We start from the raw sequence: 13,958 nt of genomic DNA on the forward strand, positions 1-13,958 counted from the left end.
CTCAGATGTTGCATTGGGATGGAGGAGTGAAACCAGACGCCTGGTTTCCAAAGCCTGTTCAGGAGCAACATCTTTTAAACGTTGGCCTTGATTACTCAAGCTTTTTGGGGCATTGAAGTGGGAATGGTTCATGGGTCAGAGTTGATCTCTGCAAACTTATCTTCTCATGCCCACATCTGGGATAGGTCATTGGGAGGAGAGAGGGGCTAGTGCAGACCAGCCATATTGACCAGTCAAGCAGCTGAGGTGGAGAGGCATCGAGGGTCACACAACATGCTGGAGCCACACTCAGAATAAAGAAGCAGGAAGCCCCAATGCTCTGGAGGTAAGGCAGTGGGGTCAGGCGAGGGGCAGATAGGGCAAGGCAGGGATGGGTGAGGGAACTGGACCAGGGGAGAGTTCACACCTGGGTTGAAGCCCAAAGAAGGGAACTAAACTTGAGGGCGAGGTGGCCAATGAAGAAGCTGGGAGATACTGGGAGGAAGGTGAAGCAAGGGAGCAGGGTTAAGGGAGGAAGGAGATTTGGGATGGGTGGCACCTATCCTGGGAGGCAGAAGCAAGGAGTGGGGTTGCTGGAGGTTTAGCCTGGAAGGGAGCTGGGTGGGGAGTAGAGTCCAGGCCTGGGAGGGAATGGACGGGGAGCGCAGCCCCTCCCTCCGCCTCAGGAGCCCGCACCCAACGGACGACAGGCTGGGGCAGCGAGTGATTGGTCCGAAGCCTGCGGATGGGCGGGAACCAATGAGAGGGCGGGACGCGCGCAGGGGGGCGGGAGGAAGAGGGAAGGTCAATGAGCGATTGGGCGAAGCCGGTGGATGAGCGAGGACCAATGGGCGGGCGGGGCGCCCGCCGACGGAGGCGGGGCGACAGGGAAGGGCAGCGAACGATTGGGCGAAGCCAGTGGAGGGCGGGGTGAGCGGAGGAGGAGGAGGGGGGGGGAGGAGGGGGAGGGGAGGAGGGGAGGAGAAGGGGAGAAGGGGAGGAGGGGAGGAGAAGGGGAGGGAGGGGAAGGAGAGGGAGGGAGGGAGGGGAAGGGAGGGAGAGGGAGGGGGAGGGAGGGGAGGGAGGGGAGAGGGGAGGGGGAGGGAGGGGAAGGAGAGGGAGGGGGAGGGAGGGGAAGGAGAGGGAGAGGGGGAGGGGGAGGGAGGGGAAGGAGAGGGAGGGGAGGGAGGGGAGGAGAGGGAGGGGGAGGGGGAGGGAGGGAGGAGAGGGAGGGGAAGGAGAGGAGGGGGAGGGGGGAAGGAGAGGGAGGGGGAGGGAGGGAGAGGGAGGGGAGGGAGGGGGAGGGAGGAGGAGAGGAGGGGGAGGGGGGGAAGGGAGGAGGGGGGGGAGGGGAAGGAGAGGGAGGGGGAGGGAGGGGAGGAAGGGAGGGGGAGGGAGGGGAAGGAGAGGAGGGGGAGGGGGGAGGGAGTGGAGGAGGGAGGAAGGAGGGGAGGGGGGAGGAAGGGAGGGGAGGGGGGAGGAAGGGAGGGGAGGGGGGGAGGAAGGGAGGGGAGGGGGGAGAGGGAGGGGAGGGGGGGGAAGGGAGGGGAGGGGGGGGAGGAAGGGAGGGGAGGGGGGAGGAAGGGAGGGGAGGGGGGGAGGAAGGGAGGGGAGGGGGGGGAAGGGGGGGAGGGAGGAGGGGGAGGAGGAGGGAGGGGGGGAGGGAGGGGGAGGGAGGGGGGAGGGAGGGAGGGGAGGGGGGGAGGAAGGGAGGGGAGGGGGGAGGAAGGGAGGGGAGGGGGGAGGAAGGGAGGGGAGGGGAGGGGGGGGGGAGGAGGAGGGGAGGGGGGGAGGGAGGAGGGGAGGGGGGGGAGGAGGGAGGGGAGGGAGGGAGGAGGGAGGGGGGAGGGGGGAGGGGGGGAGGGGGGGGGAGGGAGGGGGAGGGAGGGGGGGAGGGGAGGGGGAGGGGGGAGGGGAGGGGGAGGGGGGAGGGGAGGGGGAGGGGGAGGGAGGAGGGGAGGGGAGGGGGGGGGAGGAAGGGAGGGGAGGGGAGGGGGGGGAGGGAGGGAGGGAGGGGGGGAGGGGGGGGAGGGAGGAGGGGAGGGAGGAGGGAGGGGAGGGAGGAAGGGAGGGGAGGGGGGAGGAAGGGAGGGAGGGGGGGAGGAAGGGAGGGGAGGGGGGGAGGAAGGGAGGAAGGGAGGAGGGGGGAGGCGGGAAGGGGGGAGGAGGGAGGGGAGGAGAAGGGTGGAGAGGGAGGGAGGTGGAGAGGGGGAGGGGGAGAGGGAGGGAGGGGGGGGGGGGAGGAGGAGGAGGGGGAGGGTGGGAGGGAGGGAGGGGGGGAGGGGGGGAGGAGAGGAGGGGGAGGCGGGAAGGGGGGGAGGAGAGGTGGAGAGGAGGGAGGGGAGAGGAGGGAGGAGGGGGAGGAGGGGGAGAGAGGGAGGAGGGGGAGAGGAGGGGGGAGGAAGGAGGGGAGGGGGGGAGGGAGGGGGAGGGGGAAGGGGGGAGGAGGGAGGGGAGGAGAAGGGTGGAGAGGAGGGAGGGGAGGGAGGGGGAGAGGAGGAGGAGGGGTGGGGGGAGGGAGGGAGGAGGGGGGAGGGAGCGAGGAGGGGGAGGGTGGAGGGAGGGGAGGAGGGGAGGGGGGGAGGAGAGGAGGGGGAGGCGGGAAGGGGGGGAGGAGAAGGGTGGAGAGGAGGGAGGGAGGGGAGGGAGGGGGAGAGGAGGGAGGGAGGGGGGAGGGAGGGGAGAGGAGGGAGGGAGGGGGGGAGGGGGAGGAGGGAGGAGGGGGATGGGGGGAGGGAGGAGGGGGGGAGGGGGAGGGAGGAGGGGAGGGAGGAGGGAGAGGGAGGAGGGGGAGGGGGGAGGGAGGAGGAGAGGGGAGGGAGGGGGATGGGGGAGGGGGAGGGAGGGGGGGGAGGGGGAGGGAGGGGGGGAGGAGGGAGGGGGGGGGGAGGGAGGAGGGAGGGGGGATGGGGAGGAGGGGGAGGGGGAGGGGAGGGTGGGAGGAGGAGAGGAGGGGGAGGCGGGAAAGGGGGGAGGAGGGGGGAGGAGAAGGGTGGAGAGGAGGGAGGGGGAGGGAGGGAGGGGGAGGAGGGGGAGAGGAGGGAGGGGGAGGGGGGGGAGAGGAGGGAGGAGGGGAGGGAGGGGGGAGGGAGGAGGAGGGAGGGGGAGGGAGGAGGGGGGGAGGGAAGAGGAGGGGGGAGGGAGCGAGGGGGGAGGAGGGGGAGGGAGGGGGGAGGAGGGGAGGAGAAGGGTGGAGAAGAGGAGGGGAGAGGAGGGAGGGGGAGGGAGAGGAGGGAGGGGGAGAGGGGGAGGAGAAGGGTGGAGAAGAGGGAGGGGAGAGGAGGAGGGGGAGGGAGAGGGGGGGAGAGGGGGGAGGAGAAGGGTGGAGAGAGGGAGGGGAGAGGAGGGAGGGGGAGGGAGAGGGAGGGAGGGGGAGAGGGGGGAGGAGAAGGGTGGAGAAGAGGGAGGGGAGAGGAGGGAGGGGGAGGAGAGGGGGGGAGGGGGGAGGAGAAGGGTGGAGAGGAGGGAGGGGAGAGGAGGGAGGGGGAGGGGGGAGAGGAAGGAAGGGGTGAGGGGGAGAGGAGGGAGGAGAGGAGACGGGGGTGAGGAGGGGAGGAGAGGGGGAAGGGGGAGAGAGGAAGGGGGATTGGGGGGAGGGGAGGGGGGATGAGGGGGGGAGGGAGGGAGGGGGAGAGGGAGAGGTAAGAAAGTGGCATCATGCAGTGTCAACCCACCATTAATATCTGTGTTACTGAATTTATTTTCCTTTTTCTGCAAATTGACGTCGTGGGCATTTATTGTCCATTCCTCAAAAACCCCTGACCAGAGGAGGCAGTGAGCAGCCAACCTCATTGGTGAGCCTGTGATCACATGGAAGCCAGACCAAGTGCAGATGGCAGATTTCCTTACCTGGAGCTGATCAGTGAACCTGATGTGTTTTTACAACAATCTGATGCTTTGTGTTTATTGTCACTGACAGGCAAAGAAAATGCTGTTTATTTAATTAATTGAATTTAAGATCTTCAGCTGGCTTGGTGGGATTCAAACTCGTGTCTCTGGATCATTGCTCTAAGTCTGTAGCTGTTGAGTCCAGTGACTTAAACAGAATACGACTGTATGAAGATACACAAGCTCCAGGTTTTCCCTTATCAACACTTAATTTTCCTTTATGTCTTTCACAACTGCATCCACCGTCTAGGGTGGATTTAAAAGATTCAATTAGCACTGTTTTGACAGAGCGAACAACATGTATTCCCAACATTCTGGTTAAGTTTTATACATCTGCCAACTGTAAACTAATTACTTGGTCGCTGTTTGCAGGAGCTTGCTGTTCACAATTTGGCCTTTAGGTTTGCTACATGATAAGTGACTGCACTTCATAAAAACGTTCATTGTTGGGAGGTTCAAACAGGATGTGGAAGACACTAGAAATCCAAACATTTCTTCTCCCCTTTACTATTTGTTAATTTCTTTGATACTGCTACAAAAGTCACTTGTCTGCAATAAGTAATTTCTTAATTCTCTGGATGAGGGCAAGGCCGGTTCTTATTATTGTCTGTGATTTCTTTGAGATTTAGAAACATAGAAACATTGAAACCTACAGCACAATTCAGGCCCTTTGGCCCACAAAGCTGTGCGGAACATGTCCCTACCTTAGAAATTACTGGGCTTACCCATAGCCCTCTATTTCTCTAAGCTCCATGTACCTATCCAAAAGTCTTTTAAAAGACCCCATCGTATCCGCCTCCACCACCGTTGCCGGCAGCCCATTCCACACACTCACCACTCTCTGAGTAAAAAAACTTACTCCTATACCTACTCCCTAGCACCTTAAACCTGTGTCCTCTTGTGGCAACTGTTTCAGCCCTGGGAAAAAGCCTCTAACTGTCCACACGATCAATGCCTCTCATCATCTTATACACCTCTATCAGGTCACCTCTCATCCTCTATCGCTCCAAGGAGAAAAGGCTGAGTTCACTCAACCTGTTCTCATAAGGCATCTTACATCTGGTTAAGGTTCTGTGTATGGTCTAGTAAGCTAATCACAGACAATATAATGGTAGGAATATTCAGCAGGTTGGGCAGCCCCTGTGGCAAAGGAAACAGAGTTAAATTTTCCAGCTGATAATCTTCACAACAGGTGTTCTGAGGAAAGGTCACAGACCTGAAGTGTTAACTCTGCACGGATGCTGCTGACCTGCTAATAATCTCTGCATTTTCGTTGTTACTACGTTCCTGCTCCCCTTCAAAATAGTAGCCATTAGATGTTTTGCATTCACTTGAGAGAGTAACTGTTTAAATCCTCGTCCAAAATATGGCAACTTCTGACAGTGCTGTGTGCCCTCTGTGCTGTGCTGGTTATTGTACTTGAGTCTTTAAATGGGACTTGGATCCAGAATCTCCATATTCAGAGCTGAGTATACCACCTACTGAGCTAAAGCTCCATCTTTACTTAGAACCATAGAATACTACAGCACAGAAAACAGGCCATTCGGCCCTTCCTAGTCTGTGCCGAAACTTTATTCCGCTAGTCCCATTGACCTGCACGCAGTCCGTAACCCTCCAGACCTCTCCCGTCCATGTATCTATCCAATTTATTCTTAAAACTTAAGGGTGAGCCCGCATTTACCATGTCAGATGGCAGCCCGTTCCACACTCCCACCACTCTGAATGAAAAAGTTCCCCCTAATGTTCCCCCTAAACCTTTCCCCTTTCACCCTAAAGCCATGTTATTTGCTATAAAAACAGAGACCATTCAGCCCACTTGCAAACAAAAGCTTGCAGCAGAGAATCCCGTCAGTCCCATTCCCCCCCCCTTATTTCCCTGTAGCCCTGCAATTTATTCTTTCTCACATGTCCTTCAATTCCCCTTTGACTCTTTTGCCACAACTACACCAATCTTTCCCCTCCACTTTAAATCTATGCCCTCTAGTTTTGTACCCCACATCCTGGGGAAAAAGACTTTGGCTATTCACCTTATTATGCCCATCATGATTTTATAAACCTCAAAAAAGGGTCACCCCTGGAGAATGAAACATGCCACTAGTTCTTAAGGCTCTTCCCAACTTGAGGGGTGAACTTCCAAAAGTTGCACTTACAGTAAGTTGCATACAAGGAGACAAAATTGCAGAGTTATTTTGCATTTACTGGTTGCGGTAATTTTCAAGAAGTCAACAGGTTCATTTGCTTCAGGGTGGAAAACGCTTTAAACTATAAACAGTTTTCATACTTTTAAAAGATACTGTAAATGTGCCTTAAATCAAGTGTTTTACCAGCGCTTCTATTGCTTTTATTCAGTACATACTCACTGGTACAGTGAACTGTTTCATTTAGTTTGCAGGTGAGTCTGAGATCACAATCACATGACAGCCATGACCTCCACAATACACCATCCAATTCCCTTGATGGTGGTCACTTATACTAGTATTGGTCTCTAGTGATGCTCATGTCCTCACACTGGGCTGTCATCTGATTCTGATTTAGTGATGACTCATCACTAACATAGTGCCCAGTGTGAGGACATGAGCATGACTAGAGACCAATACTAGTATAAGTGACCACCATCAAGGGAATTGGATGGTGTATTGTGGAGGTCATGGCTGTCATGTGATTGTGGGGCTGTCACGTGACAACACTGCCCCCCCCCCCCCACCTGGTCGGATGATAGCACTGCCCCTACTTGGTCGGAAGACACACCACTGTCAATCAAGGTTTGGCTCCAGCCTCACCCATCCGGGCACACTTGACCACTGGTCCCTTTAAGCACCTTTGTACCTGGCACACTTGACCATAGGCCCTCCTGAACTACCTAGGCTGGACCACCCCCAGCCCTCCAGCAGTATAAAGAGTGCCGCATGTGCTTGGTTCTCTCTCTTTTGTCTCTGAGGGATGCCTGTTGGTAAACTGTGTACTGTTTAAGAGAGATTAGTTAAGGACCCCTGGGAGCATAGAGCCGTGCCTGTACTGAGTCAAGGGGTGGCGGGTAGCGTATTGCTTTTCCTTGATTGTTTGTACCCAGTTCGTTGTGTGTGTGTGTGTGTGTATTTTACCCTTGTAGCGATTTTCCCCCGCTCGCTATCACCGGTACGTGTGTGTGTGTGTGTGTGTGTGTGTGCGTGCGTGTGTGTGTGTGTGTCTGTGTCTGTGTCTTGTTCCCGTTACCCTTTCCCAGCGTTTGTCTTTGTAAATAAAATACTTCCTTGCCAGACTGTGTTCGGAGCCCTTTACTTTTGAGACCTCGGACTTGTCTTACAACAGATGGGCACTTAGCAAGCCCCAGGAAAAACCAAGATCAGAGACTCTGGGAGCAGCGGAGGAGGAGGTCGGAGATCCCAGAGATGTGAGGGTGTCTAATGGTCCAGTCCTTGTGCTCCATGCCTGATACTGTGAAATCTACAATTCCTAAAAGTATGCAATCCAGCAATTATCCTGAGCAGCTTTTCAATAGAGAGATCAGAGGATTTCATCTCCACTAATGGAACACTGCTACAAGGAAGCTAAAGCTAACTAAAAATACAGTACAAGCTTTTATGTTAAATCTTACCACCGCCACAGTCTCCTCTTCGGATTGCTAAATTATCAATTGCTGTGTCACCGTTGTCCGTCTGCCCACGGATAGCCTCGAAAATTACCTAGAATGTTGACCAAAACCAAGAATTCATTCAACATGTGAATCAATGACATGTGACCCATGTTGAAAGGATGTCACAGTGTTAGGAGGAGAGTTGGTCTGTCACCAAAGACTCTTGCAAATTTCTACAGATGTACGGTGGAGAGCATTCTGACTGGTTGCAGCACCGCCTGGTATGGAGGCTCCAACGCACAGAGGCTGTGGACGGTTGTAGACTCAGTCAGCTCCATCACGGCCACAACCCTCCCCACCATTGAGGACATCTTCAAGAGGCGGTGCCTCAAGAAGGCAGCATCCATCACTAAGAACCCTCCCCATCTGGGACATGCCCTCTTCTCGTTACTACCATCGGGGAGGAGGTACGGGAGCCTGAAGACCCACACTCAACGATTCAGGAACAGCTTCTTCCCCTCCGCCATCAGATTTCTGAATGGTCCATGAATCCATGAACACTACCTCATTATTCCTTTTTTTTGCACTATTTATTTATTTTGTAATTTATACTAAATGTTATGTCTTTGCACTGTACTGCTGCTGCAAAACAACAAATTGCACGTCATATAAGTCAGTGATAATAAATCTGATTCTGATTTAGTGATGAATCATCACTGACATAGTGCCCAGTGTGAGGACATGAGCATGACTAGAGACCAATACTGTATAAGTGACCAAAGATCCACATTTATATTGCAGCTCTGAGGACGTTTGGAAGTGCATTTGAAATGTAAATGTTACAGGATGGGAAACGTGAAATGCATTTGAAATGTAAATGTTACAGGATGGGAAACGTGAAATGCATTTGAAATGTAAATGTTACAGGATGGGAAACGTGAAATGCATTTGAAATGTAAATGTTACAGGATGGGAAACGTGTGCACAAAAGGTGCAGTGACAGTCACCAGATGATGTTGTAGTGGTGTTGATTTAGCACATTGAGCATTGAACAGGACACTATAGGCAACTCTTCTTTGAAGTAGTGCTGTGGGATATTTTAGTTCCACTTGAGAGATCAAACGGGGACTGGACTGAGCAAAACATCTGAGAAGCACATCTTCAGTAGTGAAGCACTCCGTCAATTAAGCACTGGGAATGTCAAGAAGGAATTTTATGCTCAAGTCTCTGCATCAGGACTTGAACCCAGAACCATCAACTCAGTTAGGGAAAGGCCAACTATGCGGTATAGAGACACATATGCTGATCTCGCTCTCCAATAGCACAATTTTAAACTAAAGCTTTGGCAATCAATGTTGGAAAGCTTAAAATTTAGCTGCAGAAATACAGCTAATAGCAGATCTGGTATCCTACTCTTAATGTTGGCACATGAAATTTCAAAAGGTGTCCCTCTGAGAACACAGGGAAAGGCCATTTCAAACCTAGAGCCTGTTTTCACCATTCAGTGAGATTGTGCCTGATCTGTGACCTGCCTCAGATGAAGCATCATCAATCTGAAATGTTTCCATATTTCCTAATGATACAGAGACCACTTCTGGCCCATCAAGTCGATGTGGCTCACAGAGCAACCTCACTCTCCCAGTCATTTTCCCTGTAACCTGTTCTCTCCAGGTTCTCTGTTTTTCTCCTCGGAGGCTGCCTGACCTGTTGAGTGTTTCCAACATTTACTGTTTCTCTTCCTGATCTGTGACCTGTTTTTCTCTCCACGTGCCTTAGTACCATTGGATAAGAAAAACCCATCAACCTCAAATCTAAAATTAACAATTGACCAGGCATCAATTGCTGTTTGGGGTACAGGGTTCCCAGTTTTCTGCCACCCTCTATGTGTGGAAGTGTTTTCCAAATTTCCAGAAAATGCTGGAAACATTCAGCAGAACACGCAGCATCTGTGAAGAGAGAGAAACAGAGTTCATGGAGTCATACAGGCCCTTCAGCCCACCGACTATACCCACCTATACTAATCCCATTTACCAGCGCTTGGTCCATGGCCTTTAGTGCTTTGGCAATTCAAGTTTTCATCTATATAGTCTCAGCCTCCATCACCCTTTGAGGAAGTGCATTCCAAACTTTAGCTACCATCTAGGTGATTTTTTTTTTCCATCTCTTAGTCCTTACCCCGGACAATTCTCTTCTCCCTTCTCCCATCGGGCAGAAGATACAAAGCTTGAAAACACATAGGACCAGGCTCAAGGACAGCTTCTATCCCACTGTTATGAGGCTCTAGAACGGACCTCTTGTACAGTAAGATGGACTCTTAATTTCACAATCTACTCATCATGGCCCTTGCACCTTATTGTCTGCCTGTACTGCACTTTCTCTGTAACTGTAACACCCTATTCTGCATTCTGTTATTGCTTTTCCCTTTGTACTGCCTCAATGCACTGATGTGATGAAATGATCTGTATGGATGGCATGCAAAACAAAGTTTTTCACTGTACCTTGGTACATGTGACAATAATAAACCAATTACCTTAAACCTATGCCCTCTGGTTACAGGCACCTCTGCTAAGGGAAAGTCTACTACTGTCTACCTACCTTTGCCCTCATAATTTTGTATACCTCCATCAGGTTCCCCCCACCCCACCCCACCCCCAGTATTTGATCCAAGGAAAACAAACCCAGCCTATCCAATCTTTCCTCTCTACTAAGAAATTCCATCTCAAGCAACATCCTGGTGAATCTCCTCTGCAACCTTTCCAATGCAATCGCATCCTTTCTATACTGTGGCAAACAAAACAGCACACGATATTCCAGATGTGACCTCACCAATACTTTATAACCTCATAACTTCTCTGCTCTTATATTCAATGCCCCACCTAATGAAAGCTAGCATCCCACAGCTGTGAGAACTTTATTCTGCATTCTGTTATTGTTTTACCCTGTATTACCTCAATGCACTTTGTAATGAATTGATCTGTACGGACGGTACGCAAGACAAGTTTTTCACTGTACCTTGATACATGTGACAATAATAAACCAATACCAATTCCGACCTTCTTTACCACTCTATCTACTTGGGCTACCATCTTCAGAGATCTGAAGGATTAAACTTCAACTACCATTGATGTTTCAGGTCAATTTTATCTTTTAGAACTGATGAAAGATCATTGACCTGAAATATTAGCTCTGTTTCTCTCTCCACAGAAGTGTCCAACTTATTGAGAAAATGAATACCTTAAACTTGTTAGAACCACATATGTAACATGGAGTATGTTGATTTAAAGTTTAAGCAATTAAATAACCTTTATTTTGGAGCTTCTTGGAAAATGAAACTGTGCGTGATCCATATAACCAAGAGGGTCCTGGTTGCCAGTTTTTCTCCAGACTTCTATTTCTGTCAAATCCTCCTTAATCACCACCTTCAGTACATTTAGGGTCTCCGATCCCAACATGTGATACCAGAAGTCGATGCATATCTCCCCAGATACGGTGAATTCACGCTCTCCCAATCTAACCAGCCCTGACAGAACCAAATTGCTGGCTTCTTGGTACAGGAAGTAACCATCTGTGTATTTAAATATAATGAAAAACAGTTTAATTAAAATTTCACTCAGAGGTACATAATCCTATCAGTTAATTAACTCCAACCTCAAAAAGCCAGGGTTCAAAGGGCCATTCCTTGACTTGCGTGTTTGACCCTTCATAGAACAAAGAAACATAGATCAGTACAGCACAATACAGGCCCATTTGGCCCACAATGTGTGCCGAACCTTTAAACCTTGCCTAAGGACTATCTAACCCCTTCCTCCCACATATCCCTCTTATTTTAAGTTCCTCCATATGCTTATCTAGTAATCTCTTGAATTTGACCAATGTACCTGCCTCCACCACCACCCCAGGCAGCGCATTCCATGCCCCCAACCACTCTCTGGGTAAAAACCCTTTCTCTGATATCTCCCCACCCATACTTTAAAGCCATGCCCTCTTGTATTGAGCATTGGTTGCCCTGGAAAGAGGCGCTGACTGTCCACTCTATCTATTCCTCTTAATATTTTGTACACCTCTATCATGTCTCCCCTCATCTTCCTTCTCTCTTCCTAGCTCCCTTAGTCTCTCCTCATAATCCATACTCTCTAAACCAGGCAGGCATCCCGGTAAATCTCCTCTGCACCCTTTGCAACGCTTCCATGTCCTTCCTATAATGAGGCGACCAGAACTGGACACAGTACTCCAGGTGTGGTCTAACGAGTTTTACAGAAGCTGCATCATTACCTCGCAACTCTTAAACTCGATCCCTCGACTTATGAAAGCTAACACCCCAGAAGCTTTTTTTAACTACCCTATCTACCTGTGAGGCCCCCAGATCCCTCTGCTCCTCCACACTACCAAGAATTCAGTTCTGGGGCAGTTAGGAATCAACAATAAAAGCCAGCATTGCCAGCAACACACCCATCCCTTCAGCAGATAAAAGAAGTTGATAATCTGATTGGACCCATGAGTGCTCTTTCACCTCTGAGTGGGAAGATTATGGGTTTGGATACCATTCAAGGGACATGTGCCCATGGTTGAGAACCATACTTCAGAAAGAGGTCCCATCTTTCAAATGCAAAAAAATGCTTTCAATTATCTCAAGACTTTCCAAAGTGACCTAAGTCAATGCAGTAATTTTGAAGCATAATCATTGTTAAGGAATAGCTGTCGTAATCGGGGAAAAAAACTGTAAGGTATGGCAGCCATTAAACAAACAACAATCATCCTTCAAGTTCTTTCAGATGTAAACTTCAAGCAGTAATCAGGAGTTACAAGGACAGTGAGAACGATCTTCCTCAGAGATTGACTTGCAGGTAATTTAGAGCAAAGAAGAAAAATCCCTTACCAAGGATAGAATCTGGCCATCTATCTGCCTCCGCTAACCGTCTATGATTGCCTTTGTTACCTTAATGGCCAAATGATCCAATTTGCTTAAATGGAAGGATCTGATACCCCTACTACTTTTCAATAGTTCTCTCAAAACTATATCATGTTTAAACTTGGAAAAATTAGGAGTGGTACTGTTGATCCTTCGCTTAAATTTGAGGAAGTTTGGAGTCCATTTATTCAATATTTTCACATGATATAGATTCCCCTTGTAATAACCTTTCAATTTAGAGGAACGGAGTTGATGACATAATATTGCTCTGTTTCTATTGAGAAATTTTAGTCCAGTTTTTTTTTCTGTTTTTTTTTAAAAAAAAATTTCTTTCGCTTAGTTTGGTTTGATATATTGTTTATAATTTTTCTATTGTTTTGGGGATTTTTTCTTTCTTTTATACTTTATAACAAATCCTTTTCCTTTATATTATATTCATTCACTAACAGATCGTTGGATCTACAGATTTTTTTAAAATCTATTGTTCTTTATGATTATCCATGTCATGATTGTTCTCCTGATCTCTTTGTATTACATGTATAAACATCTGTATTAATTTGAAAACTAATAAAAAGATTGAAAAGAAAGAAAGAAAAATCCCAGCCCCTTGGTGACTTGTTTCCCAACTTAGTCCCCAGTAGTGAATAACGCTTGCTGATGCCCTGGAATCCGACAGGCCAATCAATCATTGGAATGTCCTTGGAAATGTAGCTTACAGCAACAGACTTCAAAAGGACACAGAAAGGCTGGTACAACTGCCAGATGAGGGCAGAGAAATTCAGGGTGATTAACAGCAAAAAAGTAGTGCAGGAACAGCACACAGAGGGCTGGAGGAGCTCAGCAGGTCAGGCAGCATCTGTGAGAAGAGGAACACAGTCAGTGTTTGAGGTCGGGGATCCTTTGTCCAGAACTGAAAAGAGGATAAAGAAGCTTGGAAAGCTGCAGGGGGGGTGGGGGGGAAGGGGCTGTCTCTGATAGGGTAAAAACCAGGGTGACCGTGGGGATAATCTGACCAAGTGAATGGGATGGGAACAAAGGCAAGAGCACTCATTTCCCCGGTACATCAGTGACTGCTCTGGTGCTGCCTCCTGCACTCACGCAGAACTCAAAAATGTAATTACTTTTGTTGCCAGTTAACACACTGCACTCACCTTCACCTGGTCAATCTCTGACTCTTCCCTTGGATCTCTGTCTCCATCTCAGGACATAGACTAGCTACTAACATCCACTACAAGACTACTGACTCCCACAGCTAGTTCAACTACTCTTCATCCCACCCTGAATAAGGACTCTATACCATTCCCTCAGTTCCGCTGTCTCTGCCGGATTTAATCCAGTGATGAGACTTTGTGTACAGGTGCCTCTGAAACATCCTCTTTTTTCCTGAACTGCTGCTTCCCTTCTACCATTGTTAACAAAGCCCTTGACCTGAAACATCTATTTCCTACATCTCTGCTCTCACCCCCACTCCTCCAGGACAGAATAGGGATAGAACTCTCCTGGCCCTCATATTTCGCCCTGACTGTCTCTGCATTCAACATATTCTCTGGAATCCCCACCATCTTCAAAGAGATTCCACCGCCAGACATCTTCCCCTCTCGTCCCCCT

General features: G+C 50.3%; 1 pseudogene; it reads right to left on the minus strand.

The window, feature by feature from the left end:
* Positions 1-1,285: 1,285 nt before the first annotated feature.
* LOC127571997 (basic proline-rich protein-like) lies at positions 1,286-2,883 on the minus strand (annotated as a pseudogene).
* Positions 2,884-13,958: the final 11,075 nt, after the last annotated feature.

The sequence above is a fragment of the Pristis pectinata genome, chromosome 6 (genome assembly GCF_009764475.1).
Source record: "Pristis pectinata isolate sPriPec2 chromosome 6, sPriPec2.1.pri, whole genome shotgun sequence".
NCBI lineage: Eukaryota > Metazoa > Chordata > Chondrichthyes > Rhinopristiformes > Pristidae > Pristis > Pristis pectinata.